Source organism: Sceloporus undulatus, chromosome 3, assembly GCF_019175285.1.
Source record: "Sceloporus undulatus isolate JIND9_A2432 ecotype Alabama chromosome 3, SceUnd_v1.1, whole genome shotgun sequence".
In the NCBI taxonomy this organism is placed as follows: Eukaryota; Metazoa; Chordata; class Lepidosauria; order Squamata; family Phrynosomatidae; genus Sceloporus; species Sceloporus undulatus.
This window is the reverse complement of record NC_056524.1, coordinates 94,772,516-94,788,605: the sequence shown is the minus strand read 5'-3', so window position 1 is coordinate 94,788,605 and position 16,090 is coordinate 94,772,516.

Sequence of the window (16,090 nt, the reverse complement as noted above, 5' to 3'; positions counted from 1 at the left end):
TTTCATAGAATCTGGTAGGAAGATGACCTTTTTTTTATCTTGTAGTGAAAGTGAGACCTTTTTTTCCCTTTCTTTTTAGTGAGCCCAAAATAAGCCTTGACAGAAAACAGTAAATTTTTGGTATCTTTGACTTGTTATCATGCTTAGAATGAAATGCAACTAGCTGTTCTTCAGACTTGCTGCCTCTTTATACAGTATAATTGTGCAATCACATGGATATATTTAATTACATTCACTAAACATAAAAAATGGCATCCAGTTATGTGAAGATTGCTTAGGAGAAAAAGTAATTCAGGTAAATATTGAACCACACACATTATTGGCTCTGGTGGGTTTAAATTGTGGCCTCTGTTTTTAAGGAAGTTGCAATGTGAATTCTATCGATAATGTACAACATTAGGAAATGATAATAAATGAAGATGCATATCAGTTGTAGCTAGATACTGGAATAAGCCTCATAAAGAGAATTAACAAGATAATAATAATTTTTTTTTATTTCTTATTTCTATACCGCCCGATGGCAAAGCCAATCTGGGCGGTGAACAACATAACACAACATAATGGCCCAAAGGCAGGTTACAAACCACCATTTCGTACATATTCACTACATATTAGGGTTAGGAAGGGACGGTGCTTCTGCACCCCCTAACCCTAGTACGTAGTGAATACGTATAATATGGCGGTGGCCGTTCCACATGGCCGCCGCCATATTGACGTAGCAGACGCTGTGCATCCGCACATCGTGCGGTGCTTATGATGTCACGAGTGCGCCATTGGCGCCTTGCAGCATCATAACTGCGCCGCAGGAAGAAGCTCCATTTTGGAGCTTTTTCTTTGCTCCGTGCGGGAGCCGCGTGGTTTGGCTGCTGCGGCTCCCTCGCGGAGCAAACAGCAGCGCTGGCAGACCGCCGCTTATGGTCTGTAATTCACCACAGACTCTATTTTAAGTCACATAAACAGACTCTTCATTTTCAGAATAAAAGATATGAAAGGGAGATCATGAATCATTTGGTGTACACTTCTTTACCTGAGTAATTCTGTAGATTTACAGAATTTGATCACATTTATACATGTAAAGGGATCCCCAGAACATATTAATTTCTGGTGATGAAATATAAGGGGTTTAGAAATAATATTAAAGAGACTGAGCTCCATTATCATTACTATGTCTGACAACCCAACCCAAAACACCTACCTTTTCAGCAGGCAGCACTCCTTCTGAAGGATTTCCAAGGAGTTCAACACATGGTGACCTCCAAGATCTCAGGGCTATGACTTTTTTGACTGAATCAATGCACCTATAGTGTGGTCTCTCTTTTCCTACTGCTTTGCCAAGGATTATCAGTTTTTCCAGTGAACCACATACTGCCATGATATATTCAAAGTACAACAGCTTCAGATTAGTCATCTTCACTTCTAGTGAGATTTTAGGCTTGATTTGCTCTAGAACTGATTCATTTGTCTTTTTAGTAGTACATGCTATTTTTAGAACTCTTCTCCAGGACCGCATTTCAAATGAGTCAATTTTCTTCCTGTCACCTTTCTTCTCTGCCCAGCCTTCACAAACTTCTTATGAAATATTATGACCTGGATAATTTTGACTTTAGTATTTAATGATATGTCTTTACACTGGTGGATCATATCTAGTTCTTCTATGGCTACTTTCCCAAGTCTTAGTCTTCTTCTGATTAGTTCACTATAGTCTCAATTTTGACGTAGGGCTGAGCCCTATGCAATCACAAATGTCACACTGCATTTAGGCTGCAGGGTTTTACTCCCATATAAATGTATTGATGCATTTGTTTGTTAGGCAGTTTTAAAAAGTCAGAAAACTCAACATATTTTATCATTAGAGCACCTTGACTGCTCCACTTGTCTTCTCAATGAGACTTCCCAGTCTACTTTGAACCAGAGTAACTTCATGAAACATGAAACACTTTAAAGTCTGACATCTCACTTCAATTTGTGAACAAGCCCCTCTACTAGCAATGTCTTCCTGGAACAGAAAATATCCTTAGGCCTGTTACAGACTGCCAAAATAAAGCTGCTTCGGGTCTCTTTGGAGGTATGCTATTTAAATGATGCATGGGTCCTAAGAATCTGGAGGTCTTGCCAAAGCCACACTCCATTCCTAAGCACTGGAGTGCAGCTTTGCTGCAGCTTCCGGATTCTAAGTATCCATGCATCATTTAAATAGCATATCTCCAAAGAGACCCGAAGCAGCTTTATTTTGGCAGTCTGTAACAGGCCTTAATTTACAATTAAAAGAATCTGTTCTTTAGACTCACAAAATTTATCATTCATGACTAATGGATTATTTTAATGCTACTTTGTTCAGCTTTAAAAAGATGTAAAACTTCTTCACCTTTATTTTTGCAGTTTATAGTTGTATTAAAAAATGTAACTGTACTGAGTAAATGCCCAGTGCATGCATGCTTAATGATATGGAAACATGTTTTTTCCCCCATAAAACATGTTTAATCCTTAATCTGTAAGCATACATACACTTAAATAAAGGTAATATATGTTGTGATTAGAAAATCATTTTTCTAAGCCACAGATTACCTCCCACATTACCCTCCCATTACATGACTTCTAGAGCATCATTGATCAGTTTAAGATAGTTTGTTTAAATTGTTCCTTAGTGACATATCATAAATACTGTACATTAAAATTGCAAATTTGAGAAATTCAAACTGATAGAAAGAAATAAAACTCCCAGAACCTCTGCAAATCAATCAAAAGGTTATTTCTCTATTGTATTAGCTTAATTAAAAACAAGGTACTGTATAGTTTAATCCTAAAAGTATAATGTATAACTTATCCCTTAAATGCTGAACATGCCAATACTCATAAATATAGGACTGACATTCTTGGCAATGCCTGATCAGAAATTTTGATAATCAATAAAATGTTGTAATGACCAATTCTTTGTTCTACTTTCCCAGATACTTAAACATGTATACCTCACAGACATATTTAAAATTCATAAATATTCTGTTTCTAGATAAACACATGATAATCCTGCTATATTTATTCAGAAATATAACCCTTTGATTTCAAAAAAACATACCCCCTTGTAAGGATTTGTAGACCACAAGGGGTTTTATCATGATTTATGCATCCACCTGGTGGCACAGTTGTTAAATGCCTGTACTGCAGCCATTTACTCACAAACTATAAGGTTGCAAGATCAATATCAGTCAGGGGCTCAAGCTTGGCTCAGCCTAGCATCCTTCTGAAGTTACTAAAATGAGTACCTAGATTGTTGGGGACAATTAGCTTACACTTTGTAAAACCATTTAGGGAGTGCTTAAGTACAAGGAGAAGAGGTATAGAAATGTGCTTGCTATTGCTTGCTATTACTGTATATACTCATGTGTAAGTCTAGAAAATTTAGTCCAAAAATTGACCCAACAATCTGAGTTGATTAATCTACAGATCAATGTACATACTGGACTTTAACTCTTTTTAAGAATAAATAATAATAAAAAAATAAGGAATCATCCCTTAGTGAAAGTCAAGAGTGTAATCTGTCCTGGAAGCACTGATTCCTCTGTACTCTCCCATGTATCCAACCTTTAGTTGAGCACAAACAGTTATGCCTGTTAGGATTTTGTAAATTCTTTTGGATTGTTTTCCTTTGCTTTATCCTTTAGATCCTTTGTTACATACTGCCAAGTTTTACCTTCCACTTATTCATGGTTCATAACAAATTCCCTTTTTTTTTGTTTCAAAATCTGCCCTACTACATGAGGTTGACTTATATTCAAGTATATACAGTATGTTTCCATTTGCATTTCTTTTTCACTAGTTAATGCAACACTAAAGTAAAAAGTACACCTTACAAGACATCCCTGTAGCCCCTTGGCAACAAGAAGCAAAACCTTGCATCCTCTGTTTCCAATAGTCCCAAGCCAAAAACAATTTTCAATATAGAACAGCAACTGTTAGACACCCAGGTGCTCGATTTAGAATTATGCTCTTTCTATTAATTTACACTCAAGAAATATAAGTAATATGGAGGCATATTTCATTAGAGGATAGAGAAGAATAGAGAGGATAGAGTAAGAAAGAGGTAATTAGTGGGGGAACTATACAATATAGGAGTATATAGAAAGGCAAAAATAAGAAAACTATATAATAAAATAGTTGATAATATGGTTATCAACTATAGGAAGAAATGCTGAAACTGATGCATTTTTCCTTTTGATAGAACAATAGTATAAACTGCTTTCTTGACCTTTTCTTCTCTGTTCAGCAGAGTTCTACTAAGTATGGGGGCTATATGCTAGGCTTATACTTGGAATCCAGGGAAAGATTCAGTCTAAACTTCATTTTCTTTCCAACAATGTTTTAACTCTTTAAACTTGTCATTCTAACATGAGGTTTCCTAGATTTAGGGTGAATATTTTTGCCTTGAGAATATATAGCAAGGATGCATTTTTCCCCTGTCTCATGGAGATATTTTTCTGACTTAATTGACTTTATATTCTGAATTTACTTCAGTCTCATCCTCTATATTGTCTGTCCACATATGATAACCCTATATGCCTAGTATGCTTGCACATCTTCCTTAACTCACAGGTCTGTTTTCTTGATTATTCTGTTTTTACAGTCCTACTTTTCCAACCTCATATAGTATTCACACTCTTTTGGCCAGTGGGATTATTTTTAAAGGATAGGGATAGTCAATATTGTACACCTCTTTGACTATTGTTCACACTGATATGCCCAAAGCAGCCAATAATATGCAGCTGAAACTTGATACTACAGGTTGAAAGGCAGAGCTTATTACCAGAGGACCAGAACAGTGCATACAACATTGCTCTTCAGTTGGTATTAATGAGACTGTCATCAGCCTTTGGACTGAGTTTAGGTATGCAATAAGCTTGAGGCTCCCCCCCCCCCCCACACACACACACCAATACCTGTTTATAGCAAAGGACCACAAAAGCTTAGCAAGGGTGTTACCTGTTCATAAACAGGCAGTGTTTTTCTACTGACATCAACAGGGATGTAAATTTGTTTTGTCAAGTATTGCCAGTGTACTCTCACCAATATTTCTTAATGTACATGTCCTTCTCTGATAGGAAATTTGGCCTGGTGCACCTAGTTTGCAATTTAGCTTCTGCAAAAACAAACATTGTTTAATCCTGATGCCAAATAGCTGCACTACAAGAAATGAGGGCTTAGTTTAATTCCTCAGATCTCATGATGTAAAACGTAAGTGAAGGTAGAGTCAACAAGTCTAAGTGAAAAAGAAATGAACTCCTTCATTTAGAAGCACACCATATTAAGTTGGCTTGGACTCTTCATTTCTGTGAAGTCACATCGCTATTTAGCATTGGAAATGAAGCTTTATAATGCAAAAACAGTTTGAGGTAATCAGAACTCCCTTCCTCCCTCTTCTCGGAATATATACCACACTTCAAGATTTCAGTCTACAAAAGTTTCTGGTCTATAGATATTGTTAATATATAATTATATAATTTTGATCAAACCATTCCTATAGCTACATAAGCTGATTGGCATGCCATTTGAATACACTTTTTTCTGTAAACTGACAGTATTTGAAGGTAGTCTGGCAAATAAATGAATTCAGACTAATTTTGTCATGTATAAGCAATTTATTTATCTCTATCCCCATTCTTTTTTTCAGGGCTTACTCATGTGCAGATCCAATATTTCAAGCTTTATCCTAGGAATTTCCTGGCTAACTGGCAAACCTTATGAGCAAGCTACTTTTCATGTTTAACATTTATTTCTTTCAAATATTTGCAACTCAGCCTAGACCACATTTTGTTCCATATAGTCTACAAAATTTAGTTATCCAAAAGCCCATGCCAGGGTGGGGTCTTAAAAGATGAATTTAACATTGGGTAGCATGTAACCTGGAAGTAGGGGGAGAGGCAGAGAAGCTGGGCAGAAGAGGAAGAGGAAGGAACTGGGAAGCTGTATGACTAGAAGAGGCACAGCAGGTTAGAGGTATGCAGCTGATAGTGCAGGGACATTCACTTTGCTGACATATATAGAAGGCAATTACAAATGAAGGTGCAAGAAGTACTGGACAGTGTCCACAGCAGCATTGCCACTTTGCTCACTACCACATGAAACTTCTATCAGCTGTTCTTATGATTAATACTGACATCTATCTTTGGGGCTGTTCTGTATGAGTCAAAAGGCCTGTTCCCCTGTCTGGCCTCATGTTGTCCTGTTTGGACAATGCACCCATTAGCTCCAGGATTGGACCTGGATTGAGCAGACCAGATGTGGATCTGGTGGATCTGGCCTGATCCCAGGGCAAAGCAGCCTTAATTCAGGTATAAATGAACTACTGCTTGGACTTTGGAAACTCCTTGGCAAACCCTGGTAGAAACAACAGCCCTATGTGCCCCTTACCTTACTCAGGCATTGGTGCTAATGAGAAAGCTCCTGTCACTGTATTTTATGTGGGAATGGGGCATCTAGCCACAACCACATGGCCAGGTGCCCTGTTTCCCCATCAGAGGTGGTGACAGGGGGCGTCTCATTAATGGCAATGACTGAGTAAGGTAAGGGGCATGCAGTGGTAGCAGGTCTTTGGTGCTGGGGCTAATTCAGCTTGGCCCAGGCTATTGTGACTCATTTGCTCAGGGCCTTATAGTAATTTTTATGTTCACCAGAATTATTCTACATTTCCATTCCATTTTTCATTGTAAAATAATATTATTATATTTTGTGTTAGGACATACCTGCTAAGCTGATTATAATAAATTAATCTTAATACATTACTAAACATACCATATATACTTGTGTATAAGACGACCTCATGTATAAGTCGAGGGCAGGTTTTGGGGGCAAAATCATGGATTTTGATATGACCCATGGATAAGTCAAGGGTCAAACTCAGGGGTGTGCAACAAAGGATCTAAATGGAGGGGGAGAGAAAAACCATCATGTCACTCCCTCTTTCTCCTTCTCTGGACCTCTCCCAAGGGTTACAGTCTGGGCATGCAAAATGTGGACACAAACCTCCAGTTTCCCTCCTTTCGCCAGAACTTTCCCCAAGGCTGATGGCTTGCAAAAAAGGGGGATAGAGGCTTCTGATTTCATTCCTTTCCCCCAGGCTGATGGCTTGCAAAAAGGGGGACAGAGAGCTCCGATTTCCCTCCTTTCTGAACAGCTTTCCTCAAGGCTGATTGCTTGCAAAATGGGGGACAGAGACAGATTTCCCTCCCTTCCCCACAGCTTTCCCCAAGGCTGATAGCTTGCACAAAAGGGGATAGAGACCTCTGTTTCCCTCCTTTTCCCAAGGCTGATGATTTGCAAAAAGGGGAACAGAGACCTCCAATTTCCCTCCTCTCTCTCCCCCCTCCCTTCTCCCCACTTCCCCAAGGCTCACGGAGAAGTATTACTTGTATTGACCCATATATACATCTACCTAGGATTTTAGAGCCCATTTTTGGGCTTAAATTTTTTGACATATAGACTTGAAATACACACTCTGAACCTCAAAGAAAACTATTCTAAAATGGTACACAGATGCTACCTAATTCTGAATAAACTGGCAAAAATCTGCGGATATGCAAAAGGAAAATGTTGGAAATGTGGCATGAATGAAGGAACTTTATATCCTATTTGGTGGACCTATTCAGCAACAGCCAAATTTTGGAAAGAAATCCATAACAAACTACAAGTAATACTTCAATCCCCAATTAAAATGACACCAGAGTGTTTTTTTTATTAAATACTGTAGAAGGGAAAGAAGAAAGAAAACACTTAAAATTTATTCTATATTCTGTAACAGCTGCCAGACTGGTTTATGTGCAAAAATGAAAAGAGTAAGATGTACCAACAGTAGATGACTGGCTATGTAAATGCTTAGATATGAAGGAACTGGATAACTTGACAAGGTCACTAAATGAAAATCTGAAAACAAAATGGGATAAAGACTGAAAGTGGCTATTGAATTACTGTAAAAAATGGTCTACCAAAATGTTATTTTATTATTAATTTGGTCACTGAGCAAGAGATTGATAAATACATGAATATATGAACTATATATATAAAATTAAAATTTTGTTTGTACATAGTAAGCAACTAAGATTGAAAAATGAAAGTAAACAGATATATAGGTTGTAAAGATGGCAAAATATATTAAAACAGTGTTACACGATGATGTATGATCACTTTGAAGAAGCACAGATACATTACTATAATAATAGTATAAGGAAAATGGATTAAAGAGTGAAACAACTAGAACCAAGAGAGATTAATTATTTATAAATTATGCTCCTGTAGATTCCAAACAGATGATCTAATCTGAGATATTGGGAGTGGGGAATATTATTAAAAAATGTTAAGATAAAATAAAAAGACAGCAATACTTGTTATATAAATATGGATATTAGAAAGTACAGAATGTATAACAGATTACACATGTATTTTTGCACAATATAGTTATCATTTATTGTTGTCAAATAAAAAAATATTTGACTTATAGATGAGTGTATATAGTAACTGTTCTCAGAAAGAGGGGCTATAGTTTTTAGAATAGGGCTCTTCTGTACTGCAAGCCTTTCCATTTGGTAATTTTTTACAACCCAGTTGTGTCTATATTGTGCTTTTTTTTTTTTTTTTTTTTTTTTTTTTTGCATTTCCTATATGTATCTGTGGTCTTTGTTATACAATCTTAAATAAATATCTCCAGTTTCAATTTTAGATTGACATGCTCTTAAACAATTCCTTGATGAGGCTACATCCACTTTTTCTCTTTTAGGGAATTTTTGGTATGTGTAGATTTCCATGTTTCAGTTCTTTCTTTATTGATACTGAAGCTGTCTGAAATGATTCATCAGTTGAGATTTGGGAAGGTGAAGCTTGATCCATTTTAATCACTGTTTCAGAAATCAGATATACTAAAGCAGCTTTGGAGTTTGTGGTTTTTGCAGGCCATATATGTGTGTGGTTTTCTGTCTCCTATCTCCTTCATCATTTTAGAACATGAGATGATTTATTCTGAATAGTTGTCCTGATAACTTAACAAGTCCATTGAATTATATTTAAACACAGAAAGTAACATGTTACAAGTTGTATAGCTGTCTTCTTTGTCAGTACAGACATAATGAAGCTACATTTCAAAAATAACTTGAGTGGCAAGAAATTATATCGTTGGTGTAATGAATAACAGTTCTAGTTAATGTCAAAAGTTTTTTTCTAAAACATTTTAAGAGACATTTTAATAGGAATTTGTCAAGTTTTATGTCATTCATTACATGTCCTCTGGCTGTTTGCTTTAAAAAAAAGTAACACATAATGGAATATTAAACAGTATAATGAGTAATTAAAATATCTTTAGAAATTCTGTTTAAGTGATTTTTCCCCATTTTTTTCAGCACATACTAGAAATTTATGTGATTCAGGAAAGCTAAGTCTCACAGTAATTTTGATGTTGATAGCTGTCTTGTTCTTCCTTGGATCATTAGGTGATAATTTTATAGCCAGTGAGAAGGTGGTCACAGTACTCTGGGGAAAAGGAATTGTAATAAAAAACACAGTTTTGTCAATGGCAAAGAAAGAAGCAGCAGTTTAAATGCAGGGGGAGGCTATGGAAGAATACTGATTATTAGTTCAGCCAATGATGTTGGTTAGACTATGACTCTGGAGAGCAGGATTCAGTTCCTTTCTCAGGCTTGAAAGCTCACTGGTTGACCTTCAGTGAGTCACACACTCTCATTCCCAGAAAACCCAACTATAGGTTTAGCTTAGGGTCACCATATGTCAGAAAAGAATTGAAGACATACAACAGTAACAACAGCAACTGTTATTGTTTTAACTGTTGTACGTAATTTTAACTTAAACTGTTTAATTCTTTTTTTAAGGAGGGGGGATATTTTGTGTATATTGTTGTATTCTTTTAATATTGTAAGCTGCTTTGCTTGTTTTAACAAAAAGTAGGATAGAAATAAAAGTTTTATTTATTATTTTTATTAACAAATCAGTTTCTGTAGTAGAAGCTGGTGGCATATAATAAAGGTTATGTAGAAAGCATATTTGGATGTATATCTGAGTGTATATTTTCTGTCTGTATTTGTATTGTATTGTGTAATACTATAACAAAGTATTTGATTGTACAGATCCTGAAAAGCTGTGGAATGCTCTCAAAGACAGGGGGTGCCACTACATTTGATAGTCTTGATGAGAAATTTGTACCAAGGACAAAAGGCTACAGTCAGAAGAGAATACAGAGATACAGATTGGTTCCCAATAGGCAAAGGGGTTAGGCAAGGCTGTTTTCTATCACTCTATTTGTTCAACTTAAGTGCTAAAATCATCGTAAGAAAAGCAGGGTTAGATTCAGGAGGAATGAGGATAGGAGGAAGAAACATCAACAACCAAAGATAACATGGATGAAGCCATAATACTGGTGGAAGACATCAGAGACTTGGAACAGTTACTAAGGAAGGTCAGCTATAAAAGTGCAAAGGTAGGCTTATTGCTGAAAATTAATTAAAACAAAAATAATAACCACAGAAGACATACATAAATTCAAATTAGCAAATGAGGAAATCGAAATAGTTAAAAAATGCCCATATCTAGGAGCAAACATTGATCAAAATGGTGATTGCAGTCAGGAAATAAGAAAACTAGTACAGTCCACCCGCCATATCCGAGGACTTGCCATGCACAGATTTGAACATCCACACATGGCAAGCCCACAGGGAGGGGGCGGCAGCAGTGATGGGTGAGGAAGAGGAGGAGGAGAAAGAAGAAGGAAAAGAAGGAAGAACTGTGGCAGCAGCAACAGGAGGGGGATGAGGATCATAGAATCACAGAGTTGGAATAGACCACAAGGGCCATCCAGTCCAACCCCCTCCCATGCAGGAACTCTCAATCAAAGCATCCCTGACAGATGGCAATCCAGCCTCTGCTTAAAGATTTCCAAAGACGTAGACATCTCCACACTCCGAGGGAGTGTGTTCAACTGTCAAACAGCCCTTACTGTCAGGAAGTTCCTCCTAATATTGAGATGGAATCTCTTTTCCTGCAGCTTGCATCCAGGTCCTGTTCCCTGGAGCAGCAGAAAACAAGCTTCCTCCCTCCTCAATATGACATCCCTTCAAATATTTAAACAGGGTTAGCATATCACATCGTGACCTTCTTTTCTCCAGGCTAAACATCCCCAACTCCCTAAGTAGTTCCTCATAGGGAATGGTTTCCAGACTCTTCACCATTTTAGTCGCCCTCATTTGGACACGCTCCAGTTTCTCAATGCCCTTTTTGAACCGTGGTGCCCAGAACTGGACACAATATTCCAGGTGGGGCCTGACCAAAGCAGAATATAATGGTACTATTACTTCTCTTGATCTAGAGTCTAGACACTATAATTTTATTGATGCAGCCTAAAATTGTATTGGCCTTTTTAGCTGCGGCATCGCACTGTTGACTCAACATGTGGTCTACATGGACGCCTAGATCCCTTTCACGTGTACTTTCATTCAGCCAGGTGTCACCCATCCTATATCTCTGCATTTCATTTTTCTGCCCTAAGTGCAGTACCTTATATTTCTCTGTGCTGAATTTCACTTTATTAGCTTTGGCCCGCCTTTCTAGTCTATTCAGGTCATTTTGAATTTTAATCCTACCCTCAGGGCTATTAGCTATTCCACCTAATTTTAATCCTACCCTCAGGGCTATTAGCTATTCCACCTAATTTGGTGTCATCTGCAAATTTGATGAGTATGCCCCCAATTCTGTCATCCAAGTAATTGATAACGATGTTGAATAGCACTGGGCCTAGGACATAGCCCTGTGGGACTGCACTGGTCACTTCTCTCCAGGATGAAAGAAGGAGAAAAGAGGAGGAGAGAGGAAGAGAAGGAGGAGCAAAGACAAGGAGGAAGATCAGTGGTGGCAGAGGGGAGTAACAGGAGAAGGAGAAAGAAGGACGAGGTACAGAAAAGGAGGAGGAGGAGGAGGTAGGGAAGAAAAGAAGGAAAAGGAGGAAGAGCCGTGGCTGTAGCAATGGGAGGGGGAAGAGGAGAAGAGGAGGAGGAGGCAGGGAAGAGGAGGAAGAAAAAGTAGCCCTCCCATATGAGAGTGGAGAAGCTGGCTTCACGGAGGGGGGGTGGGTCAAAGTGCCATTGTCCTCAATGGTGGCGAGGTCATGTGGCTGGGCCACCATTAAGTACTATGGGACTTGAGCATCTGTGGATTTTGGTATCTGTGAGGGAATCTGGAATGGACCCCCCACAAATACTGAGAACCCACTGTACTAGCGAAGGCAGCTATGAAAGAACTAGACAATGTCCTAAGGAGCAAAGATATACAACTAAGCACTAAAGTTAGAATCATTCAAGTCATTGTATTCCCCATCACCATGTACAGATGTGAGAGATGGACAGTAAAGAAAGCAAACAGAAAGAAAACCAATTCATTTGAGATGTGGTGCTGGAGAAGACTGCTTGGGATACCATGGACAACCAAAAAGACAAACAAATGGGTCCTGGAACAGATCAAGCCTGAAATCTCCTTGTAAGCCAAAATGACCAAATTGAGATTGCCATACTTTGGCCACATAATGAGAAAGCATGAATCACTGAAAAAAGAAAAGAAAAAAAGCAATAATGCTAGAAAAGGTAAATGCCAGATAGTTGGATTCAATCAGAGAGGTCACAGGCATGAATTTCCAGGACTTGAGCAGAACAGTGGAGATTTGGGGATCTTGGAGATGCCTCATCCACAGGGTCATGAGTCAGGATCAACTCAAGAATGTTTAACAACATCAACAAAGGTGAACCTATCACAGGATTTACTTGGCAAGTTTTTTCAAGAGGGTTTACCATTGTCATCATCTGAGGCTGAGAGATTAACCACATTACTGCACTATACTCTTATAATGTTGCTATTCCACTTTTACTGCTCTGGTTACCTCCTGTTGCATCCTGTGCTCCCTGGAAGAACTTCCTGCTTGCATTGGACTCCTACCCAGAAGGCCGGAGCTGGCTATATTATTATTGTTTTTGTCATTATTGTTATTGTTGTTGTTGACCTTTAATTGTAAAGCTAGCTTCACCTCTTTCTTTTCTCTGTGAACCCCATCCTTCCCATGGCTCGCCACATTTCTCCTAACCTGATCCCCATCCGGCCTCTCCCTGTCTCCCCGCTTCCCTTCCTCTGTTCCCTCTGGAACTGCCGCTCTGCTGCCCCTAAAGCAACAGCAATTCATGACCTCTTTCTCTCTAAATCCCTTAACCTCCTTGCTCTCACCGAAACCTGGCTCCCAGCCCATGATACTGCAACCTCCGCTGCCCTTTCTTTTGGTGGTCTCTCCTTCACGCACACAAGCCGTCCTGAGGGTCGAGGAGGAGGGGTTGGTATCTTGCTATCTAACTCCTGCCAGTTCCAAGTTCTATCTTTTCCCACCAGCTATCATTTCTCTTCCTTTGAGTTTCATCCTATTAGACTCTTTTCTCCTCTACAGCTCCGGGTTGCAGTCATCTATCGCCCTCCTGGTTCTGCCACCCAGTTCCTATCTGACTTTGAATCATGGCTGACATTCTTCCTTTCAGATTCAGTCCCCACTTTGATCCTAGGTGACTTTAATATCCACGTTGACGATTCCAATAACCCTACAACATCTCGCTTTAACTCTCTGCTAGCTTCTTTTGGCCTCCAACCACACTCCAACTCTTCAACTCATTCTCTTGGTCACTGTCTTGACCTAGTTCTTGCTGCAAACTGTGCCATTTCTGACTACCTGGCTCTTGACTTTCCACTATCTGACCATCACTTAATCTCCTTTGCTCTCACTTATACTCCTCCTCCTCACCATACTATTCAACGTCTTTTTCGTGATCTTCAATCTATCGACTCTAACCATCTTGGTCTGACCCTGGATTCATCTCTCTCTTCCCTAAATCTCAGGGATTCTGCTGATTCAGCAATGTCTTTATTTAACTCCACTCTTTCCTCAACTCTTGACCATTTTGCCCCTGTCTCTGTACGCACTTCTTCCTCCAAGACTAGACCTCAGCCCTGGCTTACCCCCAACATTAAGTTTCTCCGGTCCTGCTCTAGAGCGGCCGAACGTCTTTGGAGAAAGTCCAAAGAGTGGGCTGATTTTATCCATTTCAAATTTGTTCTTTCTTCCTTCTCACACGCCCTCTCTATGACAAAACAGAATTATTACAAATCATTGATCTCTGCCAATGAGAGGTGCCCGCAGCGTTTGTTCTCCACCTTCAACACTTTGCTTAAACCTCCCTCTCCTCCTGTCTCTTCATCTTTCTCTCCTAATGACTTTGCTAACTATTTCATCTCTAAGATTACCACTATTCGCTATGAGATAGTCCCTCCTGATTCTTCTTCTGCTCTTAATCTTCTATCGCCTTCGCCTAACAAATTTTCTGTCTTTCCTCCTGCCTCTTTGGATGAACTCTCTACACTTCTGAACTCTTCCAAACCTGCTACCTGTCCTCTTGATCCTATTCCTACTCGTCTTCTAATCTCTATAGCTCCCTCCTTTCTGCCCTCGCTTCTCCATATCTTCAATCTCTCTCTCTCTACAGGCTCCTTCCCGTCAGACTTCAAACATGCTCTCATTTCCCCAATTCTGAAAAAACCTTCTCTTGACCCCTCCTCTTTGTCTAGCTATCGTCCGATTTCTCTTCTCCCCTTTCTTTCTAAGGTTTTGGAACGGGTTGTCTATTCGCGCTGTCTTGAGTTTCTTGAAGCCAACTCCATTCTCGATCCCTTTCAGTCTGGTTTCCGCCCAAAGCATTCCACAGAGACAGCTCTCACTAAGATCTCGAATGACCTTTTACAGGCCAAGGCTAATGGCCTTTACTCTGTTCTCATCCTTCTTGATTTGTCTGCAGCCTTTGACACTGTTGATCACTGTCTCCTAATCGACATACTCTCTGACCTTGGGTTCTCAGACTCTGTTCTCGACTGGTTTAGATCTTACTTGTCTGGCAGATCTTTTGCAGTAGTTGCAGGTGGTCAGACTTCTTCTCCTGTTCCCTTATCTGTTGGAGTTCCCCAGGGCTCTGTTCTGGGTCCCCTTCTGTTTTCTCTCTACACACTGTCCTTAGGAAAACTCATCAGCTCTTTTGGCTTTTCCTACCATCTGTATGCCGATGACACCCAGCTGTATCTTTCTGCCCCTGACCTTTCTCCATGGCTTGAACAGCAAGTCTCATCTTGCCTTACAGCTGTCTCACAGTGGATGCGCCATCGGCGTTTGAAGCTCAACATGTCCAAGACGGAGCTTCTTGTCTTTCCTCCTAAGCCCAACCTTCAACACTCCTTTTCTGTCTCTGTGGACAACATTTCCATTCAACCAGTCCAGCAAGCCCGCAGTCTTGGTTTTATCTTTGACTCTTCTCTGTCGTGTATCCCTCAGATCCAGACCACAGCCAAGGCTTGTAGATTCTTTTTGTACAATATTGCCAAAATCCGACCATATCTCTCCGCCTCTACTGCCAAGATCCTGGTCCATGCCCTAGTGGTCTCACGACTTGATTACTGTAATGTCCTCCTGGCTGGGCTTCCTCTTTCTCACCTCCATCCTTTAATCTCTGTCCAGCATTCAGCTGCACGCATTATCACTTCCACCCACCGCTCTGACCACATCTCTCCTGTCTTGGCATCCCTTCACTGGCTCCCCCTCCCTTTCCGCATTCAGTATAAGCTCCTGCTGTCGACATTCAAAGCCCTCCATGGACTGGCCCCTCCTTACTTATCCGACCTTCTATCTCCTCACCTTCCCACCAGGGCCCTCCGTTCTGGTAGTCAAGGTCTGCTGTCCCAGTCCAGGATTTCCTCTGCCCCATCCCGGATTCTCCCCTTTTCACTTGCTGCCCCTCACTCCTGGAACCTTCTTCCTCCACAAGCAAGAGCCATCACTTCTTTAACCAGCTTCAAAACGGAGTTGAAAACCATCCTATTCAGAGAAGCCTTCCCAGGCATCGCATAATTGTCGCTTACTATCTGATGTTCTGTTGTTGGCTGTTTATCGATCCATTTCCTGTATTGCTATGTACTGTATATGTATTATCCTACTTGTGAGTATGTATTTTCCCTGGATAATGATTAACCTTCCATT